Below are 17,765 nucleotides of genomic sequence, written 5' to 3' on the forward strand. Positions count from 1 at the left end.
TTGTTCCTGTTCTGTAGGCTTCATAGTGAAAGTCCCCTTTTGTAGCTAGTATTAATAGTCTATGCATTTTCATTGGACTTCTAAATGCCTGTCTGCCTGTGTCCCTTCTCTTTTTTCTCTTATTTTGTCTTGATACCATAGAGCAGGGTTCTCTACCTTTACTTAAAATCAATGTATTCTTTCATAGTAACAAATTGTAGATATTGTGGGTTACAGACTACTCCTAACAGAGACAGTGAGTTTTAAATTCTATAGACTTTTGGGTTATGCATTTTTCATTCAAGTTTTTAATTGTCAGGTAGTTTTTAAATGTGTATTATGTACTTGGGTGTTGTTCTGTGTCAAGGGTTGAAAAACTTGGACAGCATGGTGATATGCACACCTGTAATCTCAGCAGTTGGGAAAACTGAGACAGGAGGATTGGAGAGCATTCAACAAAATACCAGTTTAACCAAGGCTAAATTACAAGAGCCTTTCTCAAGTAAAACAAAAGTATTTACTAAACCCCTGAGTGTCTTATGTCTTGCCACATCAAATCAGTAGATTCTCTGTGACAAGTTCCACAGACTGAGGCAATAACTTCAAAAGAAGGAAGTCTGTCTCCTGGAACTGTTTGTGGAACTCTCAGCCAGAGAAAAGTATCGAGCCATAGTTCTCATGGCAATCTCTGCTCTTCTTTGTTTTCAAATATTAACGAAATGTTCCTGAAAGCCTATGCTGACATTTTAAACAAAAGATGCAAATGAGAAACCGTCCCTGGAGACGTGCTCACTGACCATGAATGACACCGTCTCCAGGAAAGCCAGCACTTTTCAAATCATTCACATCATTCACCCAAGAACAAAAAGTATTGATCAAAACTTTCTCAACAATAAAATTTCATATAGCTGTACATGTGTAATTGAGAGTAGGTTTAAATGTTTGGTAAAGAAAGCCTTTTGATAAGAAAAAGTAAAAAATGGCTCAATATTTCAAAGATTCTCAAGAGCTAGGCAACAAATATTAAACAATAACTGACTATAAAACTTATTAACCTGATCTTAGCTGTGGTTAGCCTTGAAGGATTTTCCGATTTATTGTTAGCCTTGAATAAGTTGTATGTTACTGTGCCTAATAACGGTGATGTCATTTGTTCTATCGGGATTTGCTTCAGTGAACACAGTCTCTGAGAAGCTATTCTTTATCCTGGATAAAAAGCCTTGCTTGAAAGCTGCAAAATACACTCAGATTCAAACTGCCTCTGTGTTTTTTCTGTTTGTCACTGCCGAATCCTTACCCACCCAGTCTTCGAGAACCCTCATCCCAAGGACCCCAATACCCAGCTGGGGTGGTCCATGCAATGTTTCAAAATATTTTCCTTCTGAATATTTTTCACAAAATATTATAAAATGTGAAAAGCAGAGATGGAGAGATGGTACAGTTATTAACAGTGCTTAGTATCCTGTAAGAGGACTGTTATTTGGAGCTCAGCATCTACATCAGACAGTTTACAAACACCAGCTTCTGAAAACACAGACACACAAAAACATAAATATTCATGGATCATACATGTTCAGCCGGGCATTGGTGGTGCATGCCTTTAATCCCAGCACTCAGGAGGCAGAGGCAGGTGGATCTCTTTGAGTTTGAGACCAGCCTGGTCTACAGAGCTAGTTACAGGATGGCTTCCAAAGACACATAGAAAACCTGTCTAAAAAAAAAAAAAAAAACAAAAACAAACAAACAAAAAACCCCTAAAACAAAAATAGGTGTTCAAAATAGATCTTAGGCTGTATTCTATCAGATGTCCTGAAACACAACTGAGTTTTTCATTGTTCTCTTCAGGGTTTCTGCTTTTGTTGTATTTATTGCTTTAGCAGTTTCAGTTTTTATCTCTATTTCCTTTCCCCAGGCTTTAAAAACATAGTTTCTTTATGTCTTGGGTTGGACACTTGATTGTTACTTTAACCTTTCTTTTTTATTTTTTTGTAACAATTTTTTATTGAGTCTTTGGAAATTTCACATCGTGGACCCCAATCCCACTCACCTTCCAGTACCTCCCTATCTGTCCCTCACCCCTACAGCATCTCCTCCAAAAAAAAACCTCCCCCAAATTAATTAAAAACAAGACAAATTAAACTAAAAATCAATCACATCTCTCTTTCGTCTTTCCTGCCTCTTATTCATGCCAATGACATTGGGAACTGTGGTGGGTCCACTCAGACCCACCTGCAAATGTTCACTGCAATGAGTCATTGGTCTGGTTCAAGGCCTCTGACCTCTGGCATACTGGCAACATGAACCCTCACCAAAACTCCTTTTGGCTCTCGTTGCCCCAACTCATGAAGAACCTGCGACTATCATTGCATGGGAACAGTCCTTTCATATTCTCCTACAGTCACAGATAAGGTAGATGTTATCGTGGGCCAACTCAAGGCTCAGGTAGCTGATATGGTCAGTCTGGGACACTGGGGAAACCCTCCTTAGGTGAGGAGCAGAGCTAGTCTGTCTAGGCCTGTGCCGTTAGGGTCATCTCTTCCACACCTATGGTGAGGGGTGGACCATCTCTCCCAAGTGCACAGGGAACAGTGGTGGTGGTGGTGGACACATCATTCCCATGAGAGGCGGGGCCAGCTCTTCTGCTGAGGGGCGGGGCCAGCTCTTCTGCTGAGGGGTGGGGCCAGCTCTCCTGCTCCAGTATCCAGCAAGGGGAGGGACCAGTTTATACTAGGTCTATGAGGGTGGCCAGCTCAGCACACTCCTGTAGATTTCAAAACCTATGGTCTCCTGTGAGTGATAACATTGGCCATGGACATCAGCACAGACCTGAACTGTAGCAGGACCAGGGACCCAGACATGGCCCTTGGAAGCAGGTCATGACCTTTGGTAGCAGCGTGGCCCAGACATCACCATGGCCCCAGTGTGACACAGAGTACCCGGGTCAGGATGGCCGTGGTGGCAGCATGGCTCCCAGGCACGAAGTCTCAGGTGTCTGACTAGACTCCAGGCATTCCCCCGGGCCTCAGTGGTAACAGGAACCATGTACATCAACTCAGTCCCTAACTGTTACAGGGGTATGGACCTAGTCATGAGCCTGGAGCCAGATAACACCATGGCCCTTGGTGGTGGTATTGGCCACTCAGACTGGCATGGCATATCCTTTGGCTATCAACACGGCACAGGTTGCAGTTTAGACCCTGGGCATCTGTGTGGTCTTTGGTGACAACATGGGCCAGACATCGACTTCTTTCTTGCTGCGAGCATTTATCCTTTATTATAGAAGTAGCAATTAATATTTATTGCTATTAACATTTATTACTATGAATTTGTCTGTATGTACAATATATACTGGGTGTTTTGTATTCTCAAAGAGGCTCCAGAGAAAGGAATTCCTTCTCACTGAGGCATCAGCAGTAAGAGCTGCAGCCTCCAGATCTCACACTACATAGCCTCAGTTTCCCCTTTGATACAGCACTGAGAAGTCACCTGTAATGAATTAAAAGCACTTGTTGCAAGTCACATCCCTATCCCCCACCTCCCCTCCCAGACTTAAGTTTGCCAGGAGGCTCTGCAAGTCATGTCCAGGGAGAGACACCTACTATTCTCAAGATCCTATCCGCATTCCTGGCTCTGAGAGATATTCATGTTCTATTGTCAGAGAGTTGTTAAATGTGCCTGGATAAAAGAACTAGAAGCCTTGTGGGATACGTGACCCCATGAAAACTTTCAGAAGTAACTTTTTTAAAAATAAATTTTATTTACATTAGAAACTATTTTACATATCAATCCCAGTTCCCTTTCCCTCCCATCCTCCCATGTCCCCCACTTACTTCCCCATCCCATCCCCCATCCACTCCTCAGAGAGGGTGAGGCCTTCCATGAAGGATCATCAAAGTCTGTCAAGTCATTTGGAGCAGGACCTAGGCCCTCTCCCATGTATCTAGGCCGAGAGAGTATCCCTCCTTGGGAAATGAGCTCCCGAAGTCCATTTGTGCAATATGGATAAGTACGGGTTCTACTGCTGGAGGCCTGTTGTCTGTCCAGGCCTCATCACTGACACCCATGTTCGGGGGGACCTAGTTTGGTGCTTATGTTGGTTCCCCAGCTGTCAAACTGGGGTCTGAGCTCCCACTTGCTCAGGTCTGCTCTTTCTTTGTTTCTCCAGCATGGTCTTGACCCCTTTGCTCATCACTCCTCTCTCTCTACAACTGGATTCCAGGAGTTCGGCTCAGTGCTTAGCTGTGGGTGTCTGCTTCTGCTTCCATCAGCTACTGGATGAAGGCTCTAGGATGGCATTTAAGGTAGTCATCAATCTCATTATAGGGGAAGGTCATTTAAGGTAGCCTCTCCACTATTGCTTAGATTCTTAGTTGGGGTCATCCTTGCAGATCTCTGGACAATTACCTAGTGCCAGATTTCTCTTTAAACCTATAGTGGCTCCCTCTATTAAGGTATCTCTTTTCTTACTCTCCTCTATTCCTACCCTGACTCATTCTTCCTGGTCCCTCATGTTCTCCTCCCCCTTCCTCTCCTTCTCTTTCTCCTACTACTCCTCTTCCCCCACCACAACATGCTCCCAATTTGTTCAGGGCATGAATGTCTTTCTTAGCGTCTTCCTTGTTTCCTAGCTTCTCTGGAGGTGTGGATTGTAGGCTGGTAGGCTGTTAATGCTTTGCTCTATGTTTTGGAAACTTTTTATGGAGACATCAAGAGAATTTTTAGAAGGAACTTTTAGATTTTAAGAGAACTTTAAGAGAGCTTTTAGAGAAAGAACTTTTGAGGAGGGACCTTTTAGAGAGTACCATTAAAGAGAGCTTTCGAGAGAGAACTTTTGGGAAGAACATTTTCTTGAAGAATAAAGAGCTATGAGAGGAACATGTGTGTGAGCCAGTTTATTTCCTTCTGGCCCTGAGGTCAGAACTTTTTTAAACAAACTCCTAACCAGCCTGATGTAAGCCTCCTCTCTGAACGCCCCTCACCATACTTTCTGATATAAGCATCTAAAACCATTGTCTCTGAAGCCTCTTGAAAGCTAAGTGTGAGTTCTGCCATGGAGTTTCCCAGCCACTCTTTAAAGCAGTCAGCTGAAAATCTTATTTTTATTTGTTTTCTTTAGTGCTGCCAAGAATTTAGTTTCCAAGAATTTAAACTGGTTTGATTATTTTTTGTTGGCAGTTGGTTTCTAGCCCAATTATTCTGTGAATTAGTGAATGTAATATGAATGGGTCATATTACATTTGCATGGTGGTCTGCCATATGTCCCATGAACACTCCCAAAGAAAGTGTTTGGTGTATGTACCATTTAGCTCAACTTTGGTAACTTCTGTTTGTGTCTCTTGTATGTTAGTGGACTTTTTACATTTCATTTTCCTCCTCTTTTTTTTTCTTTGCCTAACGTATTTGGAAGTTTTTAATTATTTAAAATTTTATATGTATACTTGTTTGCCTGTGTAAATTTATGTGCACCACATGCATACAGGAGTCCACGAAGGCCAGAAGAGGGCATCCCCTAGAAGCAGAGCTACAGATGGCTGTGGGCCACCATGTGGGTGCTGGGAACTGAACCTCTGGGAGAGGTTCTTTGCTAGAGTGCAGTAAATACTTTAAACCACTGAGTCATCTCTCAAACCCCAGAAATTATGTTAGATATCCATATGCATTGAGGATTTCATACTTTCCTGATGAACTGATGGTTTTATCATTATGGGATATCACTCTATATTGAGTGACATTTCTTCCCTTAAATTGGAGTTTGTTACAAGTATAGCTAACATGGCTGCCTTTTGGTTAATGTTTACTTCTTTTTTTATTTTTTAACATTTATTTATTCTATAACCTTGCATTTTGTATGTATTTCTCATAAGCAACACTATAAAACAAATCATTAGAAAATAAATCATTGCCTGACAATCTATTTAGGTAACTGGTATGTTTCATTTCATGCTCTCATTTAGTTGTGTGTGTGTGTGTGTGTGTGTGTGTGTGTGTGTGTGTGTGTGTGTGCGTGTATGTCTGTACCATGGCTCATGTGTGGAGGTCAGAGAACAACTTACAGGGGTTGGTTCTCTTTCCAGCATTTGGGTCCTGGGGAAGTGATCTCAGATCATCAGGCTTGATGATGTGTGCCTTTACCTACTGACCCACCTCTCTAGCTTGATGTCACCCTTCTAATGCAAAAAGTTACTGATACACTCACTGGGCCTTATATCCATGAATCAGTGTAAAAGAGTTCTGCCTTGTTTTATAATCTTTAATCTCTGGTCATTCCATAGATTAACAAGGTTCTTTCTTTAGTCTGACCCCTGTCTTTTCCTCCCTTGTTATTGGCTTTCTTCTCCAAATAAACACACCTAAGTTGGAGATCTTGTGACTCAGCTCCCTGTGGGCCTTATTTCCCTCTTACGTTTTCTGTCTTCATTTCTCTCATTTTTGAATAGTTTTTTTTTTTTTGACATGTGAGCTGGGCTTACTGGTTGCTGTTTTAGTTCGTTTATTCTGCTATTTGATACATCAATTGAGTTTACAGAGTCCACATCACATTATTGGTTTATTAGCGTTTCTGTGCTGAGACCCCCCCCCCACACCTTGAAAACAGATACCCTCTCTTCCCCTGTCTCTTCTTCCTTTTCCATCCTCTTCCTTCACTTCTCCTCCCTCATTCCATCATCTCTCTCTCCCTCCTTCTCCTCGTTCTCCTTTTCGTTTTCTTTTTCCTATTCCTCCTCTTTCCCTCGTCCTCTTCTTCCTCCTTATCTCTCCCTCCCAAGTGCTATCACACTGAGCTGTGAAATTTTTCTTTCTAAGGGTTTGGCTCTGCTGTGTACTCGTACTGCTCTACCCAAGTTGTTATGAATTGGTCCAATTTTACCCTTGAGAGGACATTTAGTTCTGCCTGGAAATATTTTGGCCTGCCATCCCAGGGCAGAGAAGGAGGAAATATATATTTTTTTGTACAGGCCAAGGATGCTTACATAGATCCTGTAGTGCATAGAGATTGTGTCACAATGGATTGCCTGGCCCAGTGCTGCCAAAGTTGAGACTCGTGCATCTTTTTTCTTTGGGACATCTATGCTTTTTAGTTTGAAATTATATGTTTCCGAACTTTCTGTATGAGGCATTCCAAGAGGTCTGGTTTAACTCTGCTTTTAACAGATTTTTAACATCTCCCAGTTGCCTATGGACTTTACCATCAAGAAACATCCTAATATTTCCAACTGAGATGTGTTATTGTAGTTGTTGTTTTGTTTTTCTGAAAACGTGATTGCCTATTTTCTCTCCACCTGACTGGTGTTGTCCTTGATTTATAAAAATGAATATTTTAAATGTTAATCTTGGTTTCTTATAGAATGATACTTTTATGGGGTCATAGTTTATTCTTCTTTAGTGGACCCTAGTGCTTTGACATATAAGAGATGCTTAACAACTACTTTGTATGATTGTTGTTATGACTTGAAATTCAGATTGAAATCTAGTTGCCATGTGCTGAGAGGCGGAAACGTTGGTGGTTAGGCTATGCACGCTGTGTCCTAGGAGTGGGCTCCTGATAGCCAGATACATTAAACTCCCTTCCTCCCCTTTATGAGCACTCTTGCCCTTGTGCATTCTGTCATGGGTGGTGTAGTGCACAGGTTCACTGCAGATGCTGATGCCACACTCTTGTACTTCCCAGCTTCAACCATGATCCCAGGAAAACCCTAAAAATCACGCTGTCTCTGGCAGAAAACAGTTGATGATGGTTTTAGGGATTTCAAACAGGAAACATGGAAAGTGCTTTGAGACAGTCCAACATTTGGTGTGTGCTCAACAGATGGGGGTTGTTGATACTACATTGACCAATGCTCATCAACAATGTTGTTCATCAAAACCTATAGCATGGTTAGGCTTCTAGAGAACTTGATAAAGAACCTGAATTTGCAAGGTAGGTCAATTATAAGCACTTTCCCACCAGTCTGGTCCCACAGCTGCATCAGCCCCAAATAACACACAAAGATACTGTGTTAGTTATGTAACTGTTGGCCTGTTACTAGCATTTCTTATTGGCTAGCTCTGTCTTAAATATTAACCCATTTCTATCAATCTAAGTGTTTCCATGTGGTCTTATCTTACCAGAGAGAGGGACCAGACCTCTTCTCTATGCCCTACATCTTGACTCCTCTCTACTACATCTTTCAGAATCCTCTTTGTCATCTAGTCCCACCTATTTTGCTTTCCTATAGGCCAACAGTGCTTTATTCATTAACCAATAAGAGAAACATATTTATAGAATCACACATCACATCATAGGTCTGACTGCTGGTAACTAAGTCTGTCATTGAACTGAAGCAAGACAGTTATAAATGGGTCTCATTAGCAGAACCTGACTTTGCTGCAGACTGAACACAGCTATGGGCCATCAGTGATGGAGAGCCAGGTGGTATGATGTCTTGTTAAAGATGTATTGATTACAGGACTAGTGGTTTTAGGTGTATCTCTCAATTAACCTCCATCCTGAAGCTATTGCTTTTAATGACTTTTCTCCTTTTGCCTAAAAAATAAGCATTTCCATGCTGACTAAAGCATGACATTATTGTTTTAATTAATTTAATAGGTCCATGGGAAGACATGAGGTTTGTCCTTGTCAATGTGGTCTCTTCATAGCAATTGTTAGTGAAGTTCTGAGTTCAATAGTTTTCCCCACAGGAAAGCCAGAATTAAATGTTATTTTATATTGATTGGAACTGGGTAAAACATTACATTTCCCCACATTATTGTTTAAGAATTCAATGGAATATTTCTTACCCCTAAATAAGACTTTGTTGGTGCATATAACTGAACTTTATATTCTTTGAAGTAAAGCAAAATAGTTAATGATTGTTTGAATTTTTTTAAAGTACAGATAAGCAGATGGCTTCATTATTAACATCCTATATAGTTATGATCTCCATATCAGTTAGCACCAATTTATTTTTTTATTTAGAAGCAATCTTATTTTACATATCAATCTCCCTGTTTCCTCCCCTTCCACCCATGCCTTCCACCGACCTACCCAACCCACCCCCTACCCACTCTCCAAGGATAATGAGGCCTTCCATGGGGGATTATCAAAGTCTGTCACATCATTTGGGGGAGGGCCTAGGCCCTTCTCCATGTAGCTGGGCTGAAATAGTATTCCCCCATAGGGAATGGGCTCCCAAAGACCATTTGTGCACTGGGGATATTGGTTGCCTGTTAGATGTTCCATAGACTGCCCAGGCCTCCTAACTGGAACCCACACTCAGCTTGTTTCTGTCCAATGCTGGGTCTCTAGCTTTATGATTGGGGTCCCTGTGCTCTCATTAGGGCACGTCAGCTGTACGTTTCTGCAGCACGGTCTTGTCTTCTTTCCACACCTCCCTCCCTCTCTACAACTGGATTCCAGGAGTTCCGCTCAGTGCTTAGCTGTGGGTGCCTGCTTCTGCTTCCATCAGCTACTGGATGAAGGCTCTAAGATGGCAATTAAGATAGTTATCAATCGCATTATAGGAGAAGGGCATCAAAGGCAGCCTTTCCACTACAGCCTAGATTTTTAGTTGGAGTCATCTCTATGGATCTCTGAACATTTCCCTAGTGCCAGATTTCTCTTTAAACCTATAATGGCTTCCCTTTTTAAGATATCTTTTTTTAATGCTCTCCTCTATTCCTCCCTTTACTCAGTCTTCTTGATCCCTCTTGTTCTCATCTCCTCTCCTCCCCTCTCTCCCCTTTTCTTTTTCCTCCCTCCCTCCCCTCTCCCTCCATGCTCTCAATTTGCTCAGGAGTTCCTGTCCATTTCGCCTTCTTCTAGGGGCCATGTATTTCTCTCTTAGGGTCCTCCTTGTTTCCTAATTTCTCTGGCGGTGTGAATTGTAGGGTGTGGTCTTTGCTCTATGTCTGATATCCATATATATGCATGAGTACATACCATGCTTGTCTTTCTGTGACTGGGTTACCTTATTCAGGTTGGTTTCTTCCAGTTTTATCCATTTGCGAATTTCAAGATTCCATTGTTATTTTCCACTGATCAATACTCCATTGTGTAAATTACCACATTTTCTCCATCCATTCTTAGGTGGAGGGGCATCTAGGTTGATCCCAGGTTCTGGCTATTACAAACAATGCTGCTATAAACATAGTTGAACATATGTCCTTGTTGTATGAATGTGCATCCTTTGAGTATATGCCACTAATTGAAGAGTGATATTATTCTTTTTTTTTTTTGACACTTAGTAGCATTATCCCTTCTAACAGGGGTAATGTAATTTTATCTAACTCTTATGTATTGCAGTCACCGATATATGAACACGCATATAAAATACAGACACTGCATGGTGACTAAACAGCTGAGAGATAAAACCACAGTCTAACTCACAACATTTCCAAGTCACTTACAAATTATCTTAACAGTTTGTTTATATCTGAACTAGTTTCAGAGCTAGAGCAAGCAGGATACCTCATTTTCAAGTGTTTCTCTTCATCAGATCCCCCAAGTTCCAGCTTCTTCTTTCTTTAATGTAGTTATTGCCATGAGGGCTCTGTTGAGGTCAGTGGTCTTTTGTATCATAACACCCGTACTTCCTCAGTTTCTGCCAGGGTGTATCCCACAAGCATCACCGGTGGTTACATGTGATCAAATAACAGCGGGCCATTGGGATGTAAGCTAAGAACTGTGGGCAATCCCAGAAAATCTTCTAAGGTGAGTTACAGCCATCTGCTTGCCCCTTTTAAAGACAACTCTAGATGGCCAAACCTTAAGGCACAGTGTGAACTGTAGTCCCACTGTGGGGACAGCAAAGGATCGTGACTGAAGGGTCCGGGACACGGGCTTCATGGGTGGGAAATGGCAATAAACCTGTGATCCTTTGAAACCACTGCTATCATGACCCAAACTTGTCTTGAGACATATATTGAGGCTTCAACTTTTGTAAAATGATGGTTTATTCATCGTGAAAGCTTTCTTCTCTTTCCCTGCTTCCTTTCTCTTGCTTTTTTTCTTTGTGGTGTTGAGGATGGAACCCTGTTCTTGATGATGCTAGACAGATGTTCTACCACTGAGCTGTGCCCTAGCCCTCTCTGTGAATGTTGGGTTAGCATGGTTTGCTCCTGTTTGTGTTTCCCCATGGATGCTGACTCACAAATACAGCTGAAAAGAAGTCCATCATGATTCGTATGCATTTTCTTCCCCATCAGGCTAACATTTAAAGTGCAAACTCTTTGAGGAATGATGAAAAAGACTTAGTACTACATACAGCAAAGCTCAAGAAAACAAAGCAGTAAAAGCTGCAGAGGGGCTGCTCCTGCCCATTCAAGACAGGCACGGAGTTGAGGTAAGAGCAGAAGCTGCAGACGCCAGTGAAGATGCTGAGAATGTTCTCCACATGCAAACTTCTTTTTCTGGTTCACGCAAATGTGTCTGGACCACTGTCCTGTGTTTTCATTATGTTTTAGATGCTGAAGCTTCTGTTACAAGCAAGTGCCTGTGAGGAAGCTACCCTGAGAGTGGGAGCGTGGTTCTCAGTAGCAAAGGTGACAGGGAGGGGGCAGTGGCAAAGTGTGGTGTTTAGAGCACTGTGTGTCATTCATACAAACAGCTGAGATGCTTCAATCTTAAAACTGCGAAGTCAGTAAAACATTTCCACAACGAAGGGTTGCATCAAGAAGTGAAAGTAAAGGAAATTAAAAAAATATCTAGAAACCCAAGCTACCTTGCTTCTGAATACATAGGTCATTTTATGTACTTTATGACGGTATGAAAACAACATGCGTTCAATGGATACTACAAATAGTTAATTTTGATCATTTCCGAAGCTCAATACTCTCTCATGACACTGGGTGGCAGCAGTGAGCCACAACCGGATAGGATTATCTTGAAAATGAACCAATGGTTGGAATTCCAGTGTGCAATAGTGAGGCTGGGTTTAAATGTAAATGTATTTTAAGCTCATGGTTATTTCAACTTATGATAGATGTATAGGTAACAACTTCATCACGAGGAGCATCTGTATGTTAATAGTAGAGGAAGCACCCGGGTCTGCTAATCCAAGCCAGTGATCCCAACTCTCAGAAGGCAGAGGCAAGAAGCTAGCTAGCCCATGTGAGGCTGCTTGGGAGACATAGCAAATTGTAGACCAGCTTGAGTATTCAGCAAGACCTTTCTCAAGCTCTACTTCCTCCCAAATATAAGAAAACTATTTTTTTGGTAACCGTTTTCAATTTATAACTAAAAAGACTGAAATGTTAAATTAAAGTTATGAAAATATGCAAGCAAATGCAAACATACATGAACACCTCACTTAGTGGCAATACATGTGACTTTGAATTAGGATAAGGCCCCAGGTGATACCCCAGGGCACAAGCCACTCTTCATTTACTCCTGCCACTAGGAGTGCTTTGTCAGTGAGTTAATTGCATATAATAATGGGTTTCTGTATATTTCCACACATAAACAGTGTTGTTGGAGCAGCTATTTTTCTCAGTATCTCCATACTTTGTACCCGATTTTATTTTTGGCTTGTCTAGGACAGCTAAAATGTCATCTCCATGGTAGTCAGCTTGCTTTTTTTTGTGAGGATGGGCCTTAGGGTTCTTTCTATTTCACGTAAATGCTTGCAGTTCCAGAGGGACTACAGAGAGAGACTGTCAGCTTCCTTCCTAGAGCCGACCACATTGAGCCTGACTGTTCCTGTTTTTTCAGCAACTTACATCATCTTGTGTCTTAAGTTCTGGGGGAGATGCCGGCATTAACTACCAGCTAGAGCGGTTTTGTAGACTAACATACACCACACACTTAGCACAGTGCCTGGCATACTGGATGGGTACTACATCTTATTAATATTAATTAGCAATGGTTTGTCTCACAGACTGCTGTATCCTTGCTTCCTTCCAAGATATTTACCAAACTGTAGGCAGTTATTACATAAATGAATAAACAAATGTAGAAAGAATTAAAACATTTTTATTGTGCTAAATTTTTGACGGGATTCATGTAAAAAAGCAATTTAATTGATTCATAAAGTGTGCCAGTGTACATAAATCTCAAGCAACGAGTGCTACTAGTGAGGAAATTAGAATCAGTTGAAATGCTTTTCTTTGGTGATAAATCAAAGCAACTCAATTTCCCTAAAGATCAATGCTCAGGGCCACAGTGATCCAAGCTCTCTTTACAAGGCTTTGCATTGAGTCTTCCGTGAATTGAATCTGGGAGTTCAGTTTTATCGATTAGTTCTGCCATCATGAAATGAGATAAAGAGGTATGTGTTAGGCATTCTAGGACACATCTGAACGGATATTGCAGCACCCCTGCAAAGAGACACTAGAAATAACACGGCACTGCATGGCTGGGTTCACATATGTTCAAGTCTGAAAAAGAGTAGCTGGCTTCTGTGTAGGCCACGGTGGCATGGAGCCTCAAGGTTCTGGCTGTAAAGCAGTGTGACAGTCTAGGCAGGGACTCCGTGAGTCCAAAGGAGTGTTGCATGAAAGGTGTGTCCTAGCCATCTTCTGGAAAATTTTATTTTCCCTTTTCCACCAGAGCACTTTGTGTGAACACACATCTCTCATCTCCTTTCTCTCTAATATTGACGGTGTTGGTTATTTACATGAAAAGTCACATTCCTGTGTGCTGCTTTGAGTGAACGTCTGGAGGAAAAGCAGTACCTTGCTCCCAATCTTTGTCCCCTTCTTTGCTGCTGCTGTCCCCTGGTCTCCAGGAGGGACTGAAGTCCTTTCCCCCTCTGACGCACCATGGCACGGTGATGGGAGATGTCATTCTGTATATGTTTCTCATACTGGTTAATAATAAAGCACTGTTGGCCAACAGGAAAGGAAGACAGGAGGGACTAGGAGACAAGGAGCAAAGAGGAAGGAGTAAGGAGGAGTCAAGATGGAGAGACGGGGGAGAGCACAACGCCAGCCCATTCCCCCGGTAAGATGAAACCACGTGGAAATACATAGATTAACAGAAATGGGTTAATACTTAAGACAGAGGTAGCTGATAAGAAACTAGTACCTGGCCAATAGCATTATATCAAATTATTTGGGGCTGGCGCAGTGGCGGGACAAGACCAGGGGCAGGCAGGAAAAAACCTTACTCCTTACAGCACGGTGACCTCTATAATAACCATGCAAATGAATGGGCCAGGGTCACAGGAGGTCGGTGGCTGAGTGCTCCTTGTCTTCATTGAACTTTCCTCCACTGGGCAGTCTTTATTGATGGTTGATTCGTGAATCAGTGTCTTCTGTGAAGATAAACGGGCCTTGAGTCTGGTATTGCTGCGTGGAGAGAACTTGCTATCCATGACTGTGGAGGGTCCACCCTAAAGATACTGGTATTGTTCGTGTGCCACCTGCTGGGGCTGCAGTTGGCCCTGCGGTTGGGAGGGCAGCTGGAAGGGAGTACCAGCTGGTGGACCTATTTCCCAAGCTCCTGCTGGATTAGCAGGGCCTGTCGGAGGAATTGGAGGCCCATCCCAGCGGGTCACGACTCCACAAGGAAGAGGCACTGTAGAAGCTGCTGCAGTTGCTGCCACCGCCAGCATTGCTGGAACCCCAACCTGGTACCCACCAGGGCGTGGGACACCTCCTCCACCTATAGGCAGAGCAACTCCGCCTCCACGAATTATGGCTCCTCCACCTGGTACGAGACCACTTATGGGCCCGCCAATTGGCCTTCCTCCTGCTCGAGGTATGCCCCCTTCGGGAATAAGACCCCCACCAACAGGAATTAGAGGCCCACCTCCCCCAAGAGTGAGTCCATCAAGACCCTAAAATACAGTTGATAAATATCGGCCTTTCCTTTTCCCTGAATTGTGTCTTCTGAAATTGTATAGCCTGCAAGCTTTGATTATAGTTAATAAATGCATACATCAATTGAAAAAAATAAGTACAAATAGTAAAAACTTTCCCAACAATAAAATTTCATGTACATGTGTCATCGAGAGTGGGCTTAAGTGTCTGGCAAGGAAAGCTTTTAATACGAAAGAGTTAAAATAATTAAAATAGCTCAATATTTTAAATAAACTCACAAGAACTAGGTAATAGATGTTAAACAATAACTGACCATACAAATTTATTAACTTGATTTAAGAAATATGCTCTTAGTCTTGGATTAGTCTATGTTTTGATTAATCAAGGATGATACTGTGTTTTGATTAACCCTGGACGACCTTATGGTTTGGATTTCTGCATCGCTGTGCCAAGTAACAGTAAATTCATATGTTTGGGTTTGTTTAACAAAAACATCCTCTGAGGAAATATCTCTATTAAAAAAAAACCTTGCTTGAGAACTGCAAAATACACTCAGATTCAAACTGCCTCTGTGTTTGTTTCTGATTATCATCGCTGAATCCTTACCCAACTAGTCTTTGAGAACCCTCATCCTAGGGATCCCCATACCCGACTGGGGTAGTAGTCCATGGCAGGTATGTTCCCTGTATTCCTGATCTCTCCAGGACCTAAATCATGAAACAGTATTTGATTTTGCTGAAGGCTTTTTCAGCATCTAATGAGATGATCATGTGGTTTCATTCTTCCAATTTATTTATATGGTGGGTCACATAGACAGATTTTCCATATGTTGAACCATTTCTGACTCTCTGGGATGAAGCCTTATTTGATCATGGTTGATTACTTTTTTGATGTATTCTTGGATTTAGTTTGTGAGTATTTTATTGAGTATTTTTGTATTAATGTTCCTGAGGGAAATTGGTCTGCAATTCTCTTTGTTGAATCTTTGTGTGGTTTGGGTATCAGGGTGACTGTGGAGTATTGGTATTAGGTCTTCTTTGAAAGTCTGGTAGAAATCTTTGCTAAAATTATCTGGTCCTGGGCTTTTATTATTATTATTGTTGTTGGGAGACTTTTAATGACTGCTATTTCATTAAGGGTAATAGGTTTATTTACTTGTTTGTCTGATCTTTATTTATTTTGATAAGTGGTATTTATTGAGAAAATTGTCCATTTCTTTTAGATTTCACAATTTTGTGGAGTACAGGTTTTTAAAGTGTGACCCAATGATTCTTTGGGTTTCCTTGGTGTCTGTTGTTATGTTCTCCCTTTTCTTTATTATTTTTATTAGTTAGGATGTTCTTTCTCTGCCTTTTAGTTAGCTTGGATAAGCGTGTGTCTATCTTGTTGACTTTCCCCAGAGACCAGCTCTGCTTCATCGAGTCTTTATATTGTTCTCTTTGTTTCCATCCTATTGATTTCAGCCCTCAGTTTGATTATTTCTTGCCATCCACTCCTTCTGGGTGAGTTTGCTTCTTTTAGTTCTAGAGTTTAAGGTATGCTGTTAAGTTGCTAGTATGTATATTTTAATTTAAAAAATACCACAAAGAGGTCATGCCATACACCAAGTCTCACATGGGAGGTTTATTATGAGAGGAGGGAGAAGGGACAGAGAGGGGGCAGAGAGGGGGCAGAGAGGGGTACAGAGTCTGGTCCCTGGGGATGAGAGTAATGGGAGAGAGAGAGAGAGAGAGAGAGAGAGAGAGAGAGAATATAAAAGAGGGAGCCAATATTGGTTTGAAGATAAAATTGAACACAAAGAAAGGTCTAGAGAACTACAAGACTGCTGCCAAATAACAATTTGAGCTTCCGTGGAAAGGCTACCATAAATGCCCTTCCCGGAGAGTAAGATCAACAACTAACTTCTCCATGGAGCCCTCAACTAATGCCTGTTGGAAACAGGAGCAAACACCCGTACATAAACCCTGAGTCAAAGTAGAACTCAGATACAGTTGGAGAGGACAAGACCAGGTAGCAGAAACACATAGAGACAGCTGACCTGAACAAGGAGGAACTAATGGGCCCTCAGACTGATAGCTAGCTGGGAATCCAGCATGGGACTGACTCAGGCCCCCCTGAATATGGGTCTCAGCCAGAAGGACTGAGCAGTCTAAAAGACCTCAGACAGTGGAACCAGGATGTATCCCTGGTGCACAAAAGGACCTTGCGAACACATCCTCCATGGAGGGATACTGCCTTAACCTAAAGATAGGAGAGAAGTCCTAGTCCCTACTTCAAATGACCTGTCAGATCTACATGACCCCACCTGGATGGCATTGTCTTACATGTGGAATTGGGGTAGGGGGTTGGGATGGGAGGGTGGTCAGGGTGCATGTGAGGGGGCAGAGAGGGTAAAAGGGTGGGTGGGAGGGAGGGAGAGGGAACTGGGTTCGACATGTAAAATAATAAATTAAAAAAAGTAATAGCTCCTTATATCATTGCTAACCAATATATAATTAAACTGAAACTTGACAGCAAAAATACTTTATCAAATAAACAAACTCATGGAAGTTAAATAACTCATTACTGAATGATGAATGGGTCAAAGGAGAAATTAAAAAGGAAATTAGAAAATTCCTGGAACTTAAACACACAAACCATCTCAGAAACACTGAAAGCAGTTCCATGGGGGAAATTTGTAGCTTTAGGTGTCTACATTAAAGAATCAGAAAGAGCACAAATAAATGACTTAATGCTGCAATGCAAAAGTTTGGGGAAAAAAAGATTAAACTACAAATCCAGTAGACAGCAAGTAATAATAACAAGCAGAACAGATATTAATGTAATAGAAACATGGAAACAATACAAATAATCAATTAATCCAAGAGCTAGCTCTTTGAACAGATAACTCAGATTAACAGATCCTTAGACCAACTAACCACAAGGAAGAAAGAGAGAACCCATATCAACAGAATCAAAGTAATGGGAAAATGTTAAAGCAGATACCAAAGGGGAGGAAAAAAAAAGAAAATTATAAGGGATTATTTTTAAAGCACTTATTACAGAAA

At 41.7% G+C, this 17,765-nt stretch overlaps 1 pseudogene; it reads left to right on the top strand.

The window, feature by feature from the left end:
* Nucleotides 1-2,855: 2,855 nt before the first annotated feature.
* Nucleotides 2,856-14,739, top strand: LOC127230955 (small nuclear ribonucleoprotein-associated protein N-like; annotated as a pseudogene).
* The last annotated feature ends 3,026 nt before the right edge of the window (nucleotides 14,740-17,765 follow it).

This window comes from Phodopus roborovskii, unplaced genomic scaffold (genome assembly GCF_943737965.1).
Source record: "Phodopus roborovskii unplaced genomic scaffold, PHOROB, whole genome shotgun sequence".
NCBI classification, from domain to species: Eukaryota; Metazoa; Chordata; class Mammalia; order Rodentia; family Cricetidae; genus Phodopus; species Phodopus roborovskii.